Source organism: Phalacrocorax carbo, chromosome 8 (genome assembly GCF_963921805.1).
Source record: "Phalacrocorax carbo chromosome 8, bPhaCar2.1, whole genome shotgun sequence".
Classification (NCBI taxonomy): domain Eukaryota; kingdom Metazoa; phylum Chordata; class Aves; order Suliformes; family Phalacrocoracidae; genus Phalacrocorax; species Phalacrocorax carbo.
This window is the reverse complement of record NC_087520.1, coordinates 34,562,859-34,578,061: the sequence shown is the minus strand read 5'-3', so window position 1 is coordinate 34,578,061 and position 15,203 is coordinate 34,562,859. Positions and strand designations below refer to the sequence as shown.

The window sequence follows — 15,203 nt, the reverse complement described above, 5'->3', positions numbered from 1 at the left end:
CAGTGCAAACTCGGGCAGAGGAGCCCTGCTTTGGATGCCGTAACAGTGGCAGTGCTGTGCATGACCCAGGCTTGCTCCTACCATGTCAATGCTCTATGTATGCAGAGAGGGCAGTGACAGAGGAGGCTGTACCTATCCTTTAGGACTGTCCATAGTAGAAATAAGTCTGAGATAACAAATAATTTGAAATCTATATCTCTAAAATACATCTGCCATTCTAAAACCTCATCTTGGATGGGGTTGCGAGAGTCCCCTGAATTTAGAGGGCACCCCATGCCCTGAGAGGAAGAGGGCTGCAGACCTCTGATGTGTGGCTTTTGCCAAGGCATGCACCTGCACAAAACTCACTCATGTTTCTCGCTGGGCTATTGGAGACAGTCACCCATGTTCACAGCCAGATTCCGATGTGTCTGTAGAGCAGGGTAACCACTGGCATCTTTTCATCAGCTTGGTACCACCAAGCAACGGCCCTGGGCATCACAGCCATATCTCTGGAGACCTTGGAGAAGGATGCCTGACTCGCCAATGATCTTTAGGTTAACAACATACAGCCAGGGAGACAGCAGGACAAACAGCCAGATGAAGAGGTTACCTGGAAGTAACAACGAATTTAGAATTAATCCTATGCAGGGAACAAGACATCCTGTTCTTGTTCTCCCAAGATCAGTGTGAAACACTTCCAAATTTTGTCCTTGTTATTGGAGGGGAGGCAAAACGAATAACCTGGTTAATCATCAACGCTGCAAAAAATACCACTAAAAATGCAAGATAAATAACTTGATGTCCCTTCCACTCAATCCATTTTTAGAGGCAAGTTTCATTTCAGTAGATGTTTTAACTGATGGTTAAATCCATGTTAATAGCCTGGGAAGAAACCTGGAAAGGCTTTGAGTAAGGAAGAATTGCCAATGCAATGATGGGCAATGATACTTTGGATCACAAGCATTCCTCTGGTGATGTGTGTTGAAGTGCTGGCTTTTTTAAACAGTAGTAAATCTTCCTTACTTAATTCCCATTTCAGAACAACTTATATTTTCTGGAGAAGGTTGGTAGAAAACACCTATATGCCAACATTAATACCTCAGGGGAAAAAAAGGCTTTCTATGAGAGCAACCAGAAGTATTGCTGGGACAATACTGGCCACAAGAGAGGAATATGTGTTTTTACGGACTTAGTAAAGACTGGGAGTCCTGGATCAGGATTTTCTCAATCTCCCAAAACTGGCACAGAGCCTTGAGAAAGCCAACCTGCCTCTCAGGGTTTTAGGCTGCCTCGCTGTAGCTGCAATGAGACACTGGCTGCCTCCCCGGTAGCCTGGGACAACCAAAGAACGTTGCACCAGTTACCTGAAATGACAGCACTTATTTACCATTGACAATTGCTGCTTCTGTTGAAGATTACTTTAAAATGGAAACAGACCTTTGTGCCCCAAAACATGTTTATTTGTCTATCAGTTTGTTCACCAGCTGATCTAATAAAAATATTACTGCTCCCCACCAACTTGGTCTACAGGGCATTTTAAGATCCTTGAATGGAGGAAGCAAACAAAACCATACAGTGTATTACCAGGCAGACAGAGGAATAGCTAAGCACAAGACTTATAAATATTATTTTGCACACAGCAGTTTCTGCATGTCCCTCTCTCCCTCCCTGATATACAGAGGTTTTATATTATTACTACAGAAAAAAAAAACCAACCTAGATAATAGCCAAACTCATATGAAAAGCACTCCCCTGTTTAACAGGCCCCAGGAAATAACGCCATGAGCTATGGGCCCAATGAGAATGACACAAATACTTCTATCTGAGCTAGCTGACAGAAAACAGTCAAAAGAACAGCGATATAAATTGCTGCTTCATTATAAATCACTGCATTTGGCACACCTGTTCCAGCACACCTTGGGGCTGTTGCTGGACATAATATGCCTTTAAGCAGCTGGCTTTGCACACGTGAGCATGGTCATATTGTCACACGTACCACAAAACCACAGAGCAGCCATGCTCTTCATTGTCAGACCCAAGGAGGTTTCTGAAAAATGTTGTTCTCCAGTTGCCCGGTCTTACTGAGAGCCCATGGCAAGGCTCAGGTGCTGTGCTGTGTAACACGGCTGTAGAGCCGGCACGAATCCAAACATCGCAGAGTGTGAGCAAAGCAAGATCAGGGCTGTCTGCACCTGTCTAAAGAGATGTATTTTTTTAGCACAGCACAATAACTTGAAGTCAGGTCCTTTTCCAGTGTGAACACTGCCTATTTTGGTGCAGGATCACTATGGGAGAATATATTTCAAATCTGGAAAGAGGAATTTTTTCCCAGTTTACAAACTGTTCAATGTTTACAAAATATTAAATTGGAGTCAGTAACAAAAGAACACAGATTCAGCAGCAAAGATTTGAATAATCCTTAGAGTTGCTGGACTTCTTGAGTTATACCAGTGAAGCTAGCCTAGTATTTTGCAGAATGATTAACAGCCTGTGCTTGTGGGGATTTTACTAATTTTTAGTGGAGTTACTCAAGTAAATTAGAATAGGAATATTGTTTACCAGCCCTCGGAAGATTACATTGCTGGGCCATGTTCACGTGTGCTTTGGAAGGCTTAGAAGGGGACAGGGAGAAGGAATGGAAAGAACCACATCCTCCTCTGGAGCACAAATCATGCCTGTTTGTACCTGAAAGACCATAAACTTATCTGTTTGCAGAGTACTGGCATGTCGCCTGGGAACTTCTATTAAAAGATTTAGTTCTACTGCACCGCACCTCTCAGGGCCAAAGGTGGCATCTTTAGCATGCAAAGGAAAGCTTTAAGGTCATGTCTATGGTAAAAAGAAAAATCCCTGATTAATCTGACAGCAGATTCAGCGTCACCTGCCTGTGGGGCTGTTGGGATGTTTTCTCCAGTGACACTGCAGCACGTTCTGACTCCCAGCTTTTATGTTATTCCATTTTGTCTTGTTGCACAAGCCTTGCTCTAGGATGAATGTTTGGATTTGTATTTTGGTGATGTGAAGCAATCTAGCCCTGAACTTGCTGCAGTTTCTTTCACATACATAAAGCATAATAGGAAGCCAGGGAGAGTTTGGCTCTAAAAGCTAATGGCAGGACAGGTCCCTTACATCCTGGGCAGGCAAGATCTGCCTGAGTGCCCATGACTCCCAGACCTTCCTAGCATCTTCCTGTCTGATAGGGAGGAGGCTCATAACCTGGGCTCCCATGTACAGCTTTGTGGTGTGACCGGGCTCTGTAAATTCACTACATGAGTCCCCCCAGCACAACGAATGGGCACAGCTGTGAAATACAAACTTTTCTGAAGAACCCATTCCTGGCCCTGCCTCTTGCTGCCCCATGCCAAAGTAATGAACTAACTCCATTTACAATTGTTTTGCTTGACATATGGGTCCCAGATAGGGAGAAATAGCCAAAAGAAAGCAAATTTAACTCAATGTGGGAAAATCCCTACTGCACTGGGCGTGGGTATGTACTGGTGAGCTTGGCTGTACAACAGGGAAAGGACAAAAAGCCAAAGAGGGGAGAAAAGCTGAGCTGGGAGGGAGGGGCAGATGAAGATTTTGTGTGCGCCTGGGAAGGAAACAATGGGACAAGGGGAAGGAATTAAAAGAACCACATCCTCTGCATCATAGCCCTGCAGTTTAAGTTACTCCCTCACACTGGACCAACCCATAGTGCCCTACTTCTAACATTGCTCCCCTGTGACTGCTGTGGTGAAGATCCATCCCACTAGATGTGTCTTGACAAGGAACCATTAGCAGTGCTCTTAGCGTGTTAGATCCTTCTTTCTGATGATATTTTGATGTCTCCCCCACCCTTGTTGGCCTATCCCAAGCCCCTACAATTAAGCTCCAGCCCCACAGCCTCTGCTGAACATAAGCCAAAGGATGTTCCTCCCTCCCCTCCACCTCTGACCCCACAGCCAAGCCAATCTTGCCCCAGGCAGACCAGCTCTCTCCAAAGCTCTCCACAAACCTTCAGTCGAGAGGTTCTCCCCACCCACTCCACTTTCCTGCAATGCCTCTTGGGGAAGAGCTACACAAGGAAAGGATAAAGGCAAGAAGGCATTTCCTTGCACCCTGTTGTACCTATGTCCTCTTCTCTCACCTCTGCTTCCACTAAATTTCTTGAGCTCATCATCTTGCTTGTGAACTGCTACATGTCTCACTAATGACAATATCGGTGCTTTTCCATTATTGCTACTTTCCATAATATATGTACTATTCATAATATTCACCCTTGTACACTCTTTGTATGTTCAAAGCATTTGCGACTATTTAGTGCTTTTTCGTCCCAAAAGCAGTGCAAGGGAAGTGGGGATGTCAGCACTAGCAGCCCCACTGAGCAGACGAGCCATTCAATACAGAGAGGACAAGAGTTAGCAGCAGCAGCCTCTGCATTTGAGTGCCCAGCATGAGGTCTTTTGGTCTGAACAACCCAGAAACAGGTCTCCTCAACTTACTGTTCCCTTCAGATAAAAAAAAATGTCTGCAAGTGCTCTCAGCCATGTCCAATGAGCAAAAATGGTTTTAAAAAATGCATGTGTGTTTATAAACACACACACACATATGTATATACATATGCATGTATATATGCACATGTATATATGGATATAAATGCCTATATATAAGTACATATATACCCATGCAATGTATAATGTATATCTAAGGTAGAACTGCAAATATACAATAACAAAATGTATATTATATTGTAGATATTATATATAATATATATTATAAGATATTTATACATCCCTGTGAGATATAATTAGGTTTCATTTTGCTTCAATAAACCTTCGGCTATGGCAAGGTATCTACCTGAACATTTGAGGTTCCCTGTTTGGAGGGTTAATTATAAATGTACAACCTCCCTGTCTCCAGAGAGCAGAGGGACTTTATCCCTTCCTTGTAGCACCTGTGAAAGCATTGGGTTGACATTCAGCAGGAGAAGCCTAAAACAACCTGAACACCACCATCCTCTCAGCTAAGTCCTACAGCTCCAAGGTCACACCATAATAAACAGCACTACTACCTGGAGAGCTTCTGTTGCTGGGAACAAGGCGAGTACAAGGGGACAGGTTACACACTTGGAAGTGTACAGAGTCCTTCAGGATTTATTTGTTAACTCCAGAGAGAAAGTGAGTCATGAGAAACCTTAAGGTGGAGCACTCAAAACAAGGAGTGTATAAATGATTAGCAAGGGAAGGTCAGCACTAGTCCTTCAAGTCTGAGCATGTCCTGTTGTCGATGGTACATAAATAATACTAGCTGGATGCCTGTGGTTGCTGGAGAACAGCTATCACACTTCTAGTCTCTGACACGTCTCTGACTCATATAATATCATCAATGAGACTGATTTCAGTTTTCTTTAAAAAAGGTAGTTAAGGTTACAGGTATAAAGTGGTAAAAAATGGAACTCAACCAACAGACCCAGTTTCAAGTCAAAGCTGCATGCTTGACAAAAGCCAAGTGCTTTTTTAAAAAAAAAAACCAAAACAAAAAACAAGCCAAAACCCCTTTACTACATGGACAGACAAATGCAGGGATGGGAGATGGACCTGAATTATTCCACTTGCACTCGTGCAGCAATTCAATTAATCATCTTGCCAGATAAAATCCAATTGCAGAATCTTTATTAGCACATTGATGCCAATGAAAGAAAGTACATTGCCTGTTTTCTTCAGATCACAGGTTGAGTTTAGAGCATTTGCAGTTAGGAAAAAAAAACAGTTGACTTCTTCAGTGAGCAGGAATGACTAGTGATTCACTTGGAGGCATCTGACAAGAACATTGAGATTTATTTTTTTTTCTAAGATAAACTCTTCTATACTATTGATTTTAAAGAAAATATTCTGTGGATAACACACCTAAGTACACTAAATATGTTACCCTTAAATCCATGGATACTTGTGGCATTGCATGATGTAGCATCTAAGTACAGCTGCCCAAAGGCTGTAGGTTCTGGTATTTTCAGCAACATCAACTGCATAAACTATGGGGGAATCCAGGCCATTGTTGTAGTTTATTATCCAGTTGTGATTGCTCTTAGACATCTCTGACAACACATCTCCTGTAGAGCTACTGAGTACCTTTTGCACGGGGACTAAGCTTTTCTTCAGATACTCTCGAGTAAATTTCTTATCATGGATTGAAGTCAGACAGGTAAGCTGCGTCACAGAGATGGGGCACATTCTGAATGCTGCAGAGCAACAGAAGCTTCTGTTGAGTGCGAAAGTATACAATCATATACCTTTATCTGGTCTTGTGCTAAAAGGTACATAAGTAATTTCATAGACATCTGCATCAGAAAGGATAGGCTGCACAGCATTGTGTGGAAAAGCGATTTTTTCAGCATATTTCTATTTAGAAATTCTGGAGCACAATCCTACCACAACCCCGCTGTTAGAAGGAACGCCAGGAAAAGCTATGTATATATACATAAAACAGACAACATAGTCATCCGTCTGCCTTTTCTCAGGGAGCTTCTCCTGTGCGTTTTTCTTTCACCAACAGTCAGTCGAAGACACTTTGATCCCTACATCCAAGCAGAGATCTGGCTGAAAGAAAAGGAGCCATGAGGCCACAGAGATGTGAAGCCAAGGCCAAGTGTTCTCAGTGAGCTGTGGGGGATGAGGTGGATGGGGCACCCTGGAATGCGCGATGGAGGGGACTAGCTAGAACAGTGGTATGCTGAGCATGAAAGTGCTTGTGCCTCAATGTCTCCTGTCCCAGCTGGAATAGGGCAGCTGACAACTGGGTGATGCCACTACAGGACCTGAACGTTGGCTGGTGCCATTCCTGCCCCTCCTTGCTCTCAGACAGTGGGTGGCAGGAATGGTGACACTCCTGCCCTCTGACTCTTGAGGCAAGAAGAATGTAGTTCCCACGCGGTTGGTTAAGGATCCTATTTAGGCTCATTTTCATATGTGCACGCTTTCCAGTCTCGGTGCCATCTGACTTACCGGCACTTCCTTTGCAGCCACTGCTTTCTGTCTGGGATAATTCTCACCTGCTCTGGTGACACTCCAGTGCTGGCAGAGTGTGCCTTGCTGGTGATTTACTGAACTGTAGAATTAAAATGGAATTTTGAATTTTAATGAGGTTTAATACTGCAGAACTGTACAAAGTTCAGTGAAATAATTTTCCATTTTTTTCCTGTCGCTATATATATATCTGTAACTATGTGTCTTGTCTTAATGTAATACATTTGTGGATGTGGTCCATATATCCCTTTGATTTGAGAATCTTAAAACAGTTTACAAACAAACATTAACTGTGGAGTTGAGAATCCTTACTTTGAACCATTCTTACCCCTCAGGAATGCTGAGATGCAGGGGAGACATATCTTCTTTTGCCCAGCAGTTATATTCTTCAGGACTCCAAAAAATCTGACACTGAACTGGCCAAGAAAAGAGCTGAGTCTCTTGCTTTGGTAACTGGATGTCAACTTCCCACCTGTCAGACAACTTTAATTAACACTTGACCTTGTCTGGTTTGCAGATTTATTTATCTTTTTGCTTTCTGAACAACAAAGGTCTTTGAAAAATAATAGAAAAGATATCTGAAAAATGCCAATCATTGTACAAACAACAATGGGTGAAATTGAGAGATAGAATTTGCTTTGTTTGCATTTGTGGGGAGTGGCAGAAAGAAGCAGCACCACTGAATGGCTGCGATACCATCTTCAAGTTATAAGATCCTTTTCTAAGCCATTGCAACAAATGTTATAAGCTGAGTTTGCCTCATCCTTCTCTACCTTCTGCAATCACGTGGGTACTCACTTTTGCAGCAATAGTTAGGGGAAGGAGCCAAAACTTAATTGCCTTGTTTAGATAGCTGAACTTCTGAAAAGCATAAAACCTAACCTGATTTGTAAGTGGTGCCTGTGCACTAGGCCCACATATGTACATTTTGCCTAGAACAGTATTTTTCTTGTGCATTTCTACAGGCACGGTGAGTGCTGCCATCATGGGCATGCAGCTTACTCCTGCAGAAATAAAGTAATAAAATACAATCTCTTGCCTGTTTTCTTCTTTGAGAGGTGCTACAGAGGGCTGCTGTTTTCAAAGCAATTGTCAGTGAAATTGTGTCTGCATCCTTTTGTGTGAAACGAAAGAATGAGACAGGACACAATAAAAGTTACAAATTAATCAGAGGTTTGGCAGTGGCTTTAGATCACAGAAAAAAGTCTTGATCCACATTCATTTACATGAATAAATAACCAACTTAACTACTTAAGCAGTGCTATCATTCTTTGTCAGTGTGATCCTCGTGCTTATGCAAAGTGTATGGATGCTTTTAGGCAAAGCAGACCAGCATGTTAGAGAGAAGACTGGTGACTCACAGTTCCTTGCAAAGAACTATACTTTAAAAGGATGTTTAAACCTGTAAGCTCAGAATTGCTCTGCCTTCATCACACAGGCACATTGCTATGACATGGGTGACTGGGAGCATAAACAACTTTTCAGAAAAATTCATAACAAAAAACATGTATTTATTCTTTTTAAAAGACAGGAGGAATAACCCCCAAAGCTGACCAAGCTATTTCTTTCTGTCCCCTTTGTTATTTTCTAGTATCGCTGGGCCTGAGTCAAAACCACAGCTGTCCACCCAAGCCTTCCCACTGACTTCTGTGGGGCTTGGATGGGGCTTGCTTGTTATCAAGCTTTGGTGCTGACCTTAGTCTGCCATCTCATCTCCCAGGCTCCCAGGAAGAGAGAGGACCCCAAACAATGTGAAGAAAGAATTCAGGCTAAAGCTGCCTGGGACAGGTTTCAACATGTGTTTTGAGATAACTGTTAGTGAGGCATGGCTTCAAAATCCAAATAAAGGAGTGATGTCTCAGCATGATATGCCAGCATGTGTTTGAAGAGCACCAAACACCATAAAACTGGAGGCTTTGGGCTGTGGCACTGATTTAATAACAAAAAAACCTAAAACAAAACAAAACATAGAACTGTGATCGAATTTGGAATTTGACCATATTTCTTGTTCTCTCAACTTTGCTGATATACATTACTGCTCCATTTGCTTCTGGGAAAATTGGAAATGAGGACAAACCTTAAAGGTGTAGCTTTCTGCTTGGACCTGCAGCACTTTAAGCAGCTGTCTGTGAGTGGCCAAGGCATAAATCTTCTGTCATCCAGAGTGGCATAGGGGGCATCACAGTCATTCCCAGGTTTGCTAGCAGAGCCTCAGCAAACTATTGCCATGCATTTGGGTCCTGGCCTAGGACACATCCTCTAAACATTGCTCCTTGCAGACCAGGAGCCTTCTATTCTCCCGTCGTCTGTGTTCCCTCCTGTTCTGTACAAAAACTGTGAAGTGCAAGGAAGAAAAAGTCAATGAGTGTTCCATTTATGCAGTAAGACCTTGCGTATGAGATGGAACAGCACATGACACCCAGGAAAACATCAAAACACAGCTCTGCTTAAACATGGTGGGTTTTGACTAAAGAAGTAAAACCAGGAACTAGTAAAAATTAGAGGAATAAGGTACAGTTAAATAACCACAATAAACAGCTACTAACCATGCGGTAGTGCAGAGGTTTCCATAAACCCATGAACTTTGCGAGGCTGCTGGGAACATCCAGTGCTATCTTCTCAGGTGAGAGAGCAGGAGGAAAGAAGGGTTACTCCTCAATTCACCCCTTTATTCACACCTAGGGAGAAAATGTCTTCTGATGATAAACCACAGCAAACAAAAGAAGCCACTCCTCTGTCATAATGTGCAAACCTATATTCATGAAATAGGGTGCACCCAGCACAGAGCACCCACAAACATCTGCATCTTAGGAGGATCAACTACCTGCTTTGTGGAGACGCTGTGCCTTTGGGATTTCTCTGCTGTTCCTGAAGGGCTGTGCCTACTTCATGGAAAAAGGAGAATTTCAAAAAATCACACTTTTAGGCTAGTGCATTATTATGGGTGACAATTTTCATCTTTCTTTTTAAAGGGCCTTTAAGGATTTGAGTGTATTTTGTTTTTGCTGTTTGGACAAGACAGACTAAAACCATGGATGTTAAAAATAAAGTTATTTAATACCCCACTGTCTTTAAAAGAGAAGGTTTAGCATACACATCTTCCCTTTGGAGTTTTGATTTCTCAGATCTGAACCCCATGTAGCAGAGGAACCATCATTTGGCAGTAATGCAAAGTGTGGCATGGTGACATTTTTGTTCACACAAGTCCTTGCACACAGAGAATTTTGCTGAAATTCAGGTAAATGTTTAATGAAACTGTAGCTGGATAAACTAAGACTCTGAAAAATAAAGTTACTTGAAAGCGAGGCTCCATGAGTGAAAAACTGGTATCAACATCCTATTACCGTAAGTGGGCCCAAGTATCACTGCAGGCCAGGAGTATGAGCCCTGAGGGCTCAGCTCGTTGTTGTAACAGCGGTATGAATGTACTGGATGAGTTTTTAGTTTAAAGAGCAATAAACCTTTTGCCAATCAATCAACCCCAAAATACAGCTAATGACTGATTTCTTGCCACTGCATATTGATGACTAACCTGCTGTGTTTCTTATCCTCATCACATTCCTGTTTTGGCTGTTTTCTGTTTTGTTTAGTAAACTCAGATGTGTTAAACAATACTATAGGACTTTTCCTCCCCAATCTCAGTATCATTTTGTACTACAATGCTTCAGTGCCACTTAATATTGTGACGAGAAATAATGCATTGACTGCAATGTATATTGCTTGCGTTCTTCTTCACTGTAACAATGAGTCATTATTCAGAGTATGTTTATGTAATATCATAAATACCAATCTCTGGTATTTATGCAGCATAGTATTTACTTGGGCAAGTTGCCACATGCACTAAAGAAGTAAACAAAGAGCCATTCTTTGGAGGGTTAAAAAAGTTTTAAAATGAATCCAATTTTCCTTCATAAGGCACTCCTTGTTATTTTACCTAAAGTGGCTCTTTAAGATATACAGTATGATAAAACACACTATTCCTGGGAGACGTAATTATGGTTCCTAAGAGACTGGTGAATAAACAATCAGGAATAGAGTGTTTGTTTTCCCTAGGTTTTTCTTAACTATTAATGGAAGGCATTAAAAAAATATGGAGGAATGCGTTGGGTTGATAAATGGTAAGAAAAGTGGAGGAGCGCACTTCACTGAACACATAGGGTTTCTGCCTAAAAGCAGAACTATTTTAATGGATTGCAAATAATCCTATTTTGCAAATGCATTTGTGGTAAGTGTAAATACCACAGTGGACTCTCTGTTATATTTACTGTATTGTGTACATCAATGGCACAACGTGTGTTCTAAAGTAAAGATCTTGCCTTGTCTCACATTACCTTTAAGCATTAACACAAACTATTTCCTTTGAATCAAGGTGACAAAATCTTTTGCATTGTATGAAATTTTCTGTCTGACACAAATTCCTAAGCAACGGCGGGGGGGGGGTGTCCCATCCAGTACAGAGCTGAGCCATTGCAAATACTTTTCTAGCAAATCAGGGACGTTGCAGTCAACCCTACACACATGTGGCCACTGAAAACCTAGAATATGGCTAATGCTAAGATGAATCAACAGCTGAAGAAAACATTTTTGCAACCTGTGTATATCAGAATGCAGCTGAATTGGGGGCAGTGTTTAATAATATTGGACCCCATAAAGTCATTTAAGTGATCCATCACCTAAAACTAGAGGCTCCCAAAGACACTGGCCACCTCTCTACATCAGTTACTTTTTCTATAAATCAGATTGATGAAACCAAGCTAATCATTCTAGTCAATGGTGTGAATCTTCATCTTGACATCATCAGCAATATTTAAGCTAATGATGGACTTTGTAGGACCTTTGCAGAAGCACAGTTTCACACTGCAGGGGCTGGACATGCACCAGCACCTGTCAGTGCAGGTTTTTAACCTCATGAACATAATGACCAGGTCTTATTAGTTTAGCAGAAAGAAACATGGACCTCAAATTCCTCCTGTGGCAAGTAGGTGTCAGAGCAATAGCTCACACTGCTGTAGTTAATAGGCATTTATGGTCTACTAATTTCCTTTAAAAAAATAGACATGACAGGAGAAGTCATGATAAAGTCTATTTTGTATCAGATTTGAAGTAAATACTGATGCCATTACAGGTGGAAAAGCACACAGCTCTTGAGTTATTGTCTAAGCGATGGGAGATATTTTGTCTCTTTCTATCCTGCACACACAGATTTGCAAAAATGGCTACAAGAAAAATATATGCACAGGATGCATCTGGTCAAGCTAGTGCTTGCTCCTGTCTTAAGGATTTGAGAAGTGAATAAACATGCTTGTTGTGGTAATTAACCCTATGTAAATCACAAATCCTGCCTTTATAGGGCTTTGTTGTGCTGTTGTCATTAAGGGCCATTCAGTGTTTCCAAACTGGAGGCAGACCCCAGGTTAAATCTCAGCAAATGAAGGGGGAAGACACAAAAAACAGGGGACAAGGAGGCCCTGGCAGGGGAATGCCATCAGCAAGCCAGCTCCCTTGTCACTGGTTCATTTCCTTGAGAGTTCAGAGAAAGGAAAGAGAGCAGCAATAAAAACCATCAAATCCTACAACCTTTGGGCAGTCTGTCTTCAGTAACTACATTTCTGTAATCTAAAAAAAAATATTTACTTCCAACCTCTCTACTCCCGGGCTCATGTGGCACCCATTTCCCTTGCCCAGCAGAACAAGGGTTTGGCCAGCCCTGTGCTGCCCTGGCATATGTGGTATGTGTGTGGTGAGCGTGAGGTGCAGGGTATGGCCTTCGTCTCACACTGCAGGCTGACAAGGAGCTAACCGTGCAGTGCTGGCTTAGCTGCTCCTCAGCCTCTGGACGGTCCCTTCCACAGCCTACTGAAATCTGCAGGAATCTTTTCACTGATTTCAATGGGCATTGGATCAGATTTAATGTTCCCAAAGCAGATGCTGGAACAGATGTATGGTGGCAGTGCTAGTTCAGACCTCAGGAATGGCCCCTTCTTTGGTTTGTAGGACCCGTCCTGCCCTGTTTTTTCTAGCAGCTAACACCATTAGTAATGGCAGTCTATGTCTAATAGGAAATGCCTCTTCTCCTGTAACAAAGCCCTCAAATTAATTAACAGCAGTGTGATACCTTCGAAGAAAATCTGAATTGACGCTATAATGCTGACTGAGCAGATACTTTGGTAACTTGCTAGACCTCTTGCTGGCATCTGCTATATACAGCATGCAAATGATTAAGGTTAAGTAACAGCAACAAGGAATAAGATTGTTTCTATACGCACACTTCTGATCGCTTTGGTAAGGAGTGTGCCTTCAAAGATGCCTTTCAGTTCAGGACATTTCTTACCAGAGGAAGTTTAATCAGTGAATAATCTGCAGCCACCCAGTTACGAGCATGCTCAGGAATCAAAAATATAAGCTCTTCATAGATCAATACTGCTTGTGAGACAACCTCACTTTTCCTCTCATGAACCCATCTTGTCTTCTGGCTACACTGAAGAGAAAATGATCACTCAACAAAGACAGCACAACACAGCAAAATCAAAAACACATTTAGCAATTTGCATACCTTGCATGCCATAGAACACCCCCAAATCCTGGTGGAAATGTGCATAATGTGCCAGACATCTTGAACCCAGGAACTCCCCTCCCCATAATCCCTCGGGACCGAAAAGTTTCTGATTGCACTCCAGCTTCCCCATAAAAGCTTCATTGTTACTGCAGCCCAGCCTTTACCAGGAGTCATGGCATTGGGCCACAGCCTCCAGGGACACTCTCAAGCTGCACAAAACAAGTTTTTCCAAACAGTTTAAGTATTTCCCAGCCCAGACTCTCACATTCTAGTTGTTTGTGCAGGGACAGTAACCCACCAAGCCCTGTCTAAAATACTGGTTGTTTAAACTCCACAGAGACATTTTTTACTAACATTCCTTACTGCTGTAACCTCTTGACCATTTAAAACTACTATTAACGGGCAGACTCCATAGGCCTAATGTCAAGGAGTCATCCCTGCTGCAAAAAAGTAGCAATCAGACAATAGATACATAATTGCTGCTTCCTCTGGACCACTACTTCAGCTAGCAATTTCTTAGTTTAACCAGACTTCGCAGTAGTCCACGAGATACATGCAGCATCAGCTGAACAGCTCTAATTTACAATAATATTTTGTGATGAAAATGGGAAAATTTACTCAAGGGGAGTTGACTTGGTTCAGTGGCACTGGAGGAGCTGTACCTCTTGGAGGGGCCTCGGCCACCCTGCAGGCAGCAGTAGCAGGGTGCCTGCTCAGTGCTTAGCTCCCTCACTTGGTGCCGAGCACCCCAGCTGCCAGGGCAGGTTTCCATGGCCAAATTTTGGAGGGGATGTGTCCAAGATCCTACACAGAGATTTTGCCCTGTTTCTAATCAGGCAGCACCACAGTGGGAATAAGTCATTGCAAAATTACTTGTTGTACTTATATTTCTGCCCTGGGAGTTTGGGAAGATCCTGGTGTTCGAGTCAAGGGCTCAGACGGGCTGGGTGAAGGGATCTGATGGCAGCAGGTAGAAGCTGGGGGTGAAGAATGACACCAGGACACTCTGCAGCTGCCATGACAGTCTCTGAAGGTGTCTCTCTTACACACTGCTCATTTGCAAAGGGACGTCAGAGTCAAAAGTTCCATGATAGTGACTCAGGTTCCCCTAAACACCATAAAAACCAAGAGTCTCCTCCTCTCCAGCAGGTTTCTGCCAGCCTTTTCAATATGCTTTATATGAACACTGATCCGTCATGACTTCCCTGCTCGCAGCACAGGGCTGGCAGCCTGAAATACACTGCCTTTGGGGGTTTGATGAGTGACTACTTTCTGCAGAGACAGCCTGCCCACCCATCCCAGCCAGCCCCATGGGAGCTGCTGAGCTGCATCTTTCTTTCCTGTAGGACAGCAGCTCCTCCACCCCACTTAAACCAGAGCACACCCCCCAGTATCCCACTCCTTCCACTCCATTCTAGTCCTAATCAAGCTATTCATGGCATTCATTTGTTAAATTAGTACTAATTAATGAAACACTAATTTTAAAAAGGGCTGACTAATTCACGCTTCTGTTCATAATGGACTTCTCTCTCAGCACTTTGGGGGCACTGGCATCTCTGCCCTGTGCTGAGAAGATCGAAGCAATTCAAAGTCACAAGCACAGGTCAGAGGGACACTCCAGCCACACTGCCTCAGCTTCCCCAAGCGTCTCATGGGGGAAA

At 42.7% G+C, this 15,203-nt stretch overlaps 1 long non-coding RNA gene across 1 annotated transcript; it reads right to left on the bottom strand.

Annotated features, from left to right (window-relative positions):
- Window positions 1-6,967: 6,967 nt before the first annotated feature.
- On the bottom strand, window positions 6,968-9,660 carry LOC135314587 (uncharacterized). Its single transcript, XR_010374097.1, has 4 exons — window positions 9,533-9,660; window positions 9,064-9,320; window positions 7,315-7,458; window positions 6,968-7,068 (listed from the first exon to the last, which is right to left on the bottom strand). It is a non-coding gene; the product is annotated as an uncharacterized LOC135314587 (long non-coding RNA).
- Window positions 9,661-15,203: the final 5,543 nt, after the last annotated feature.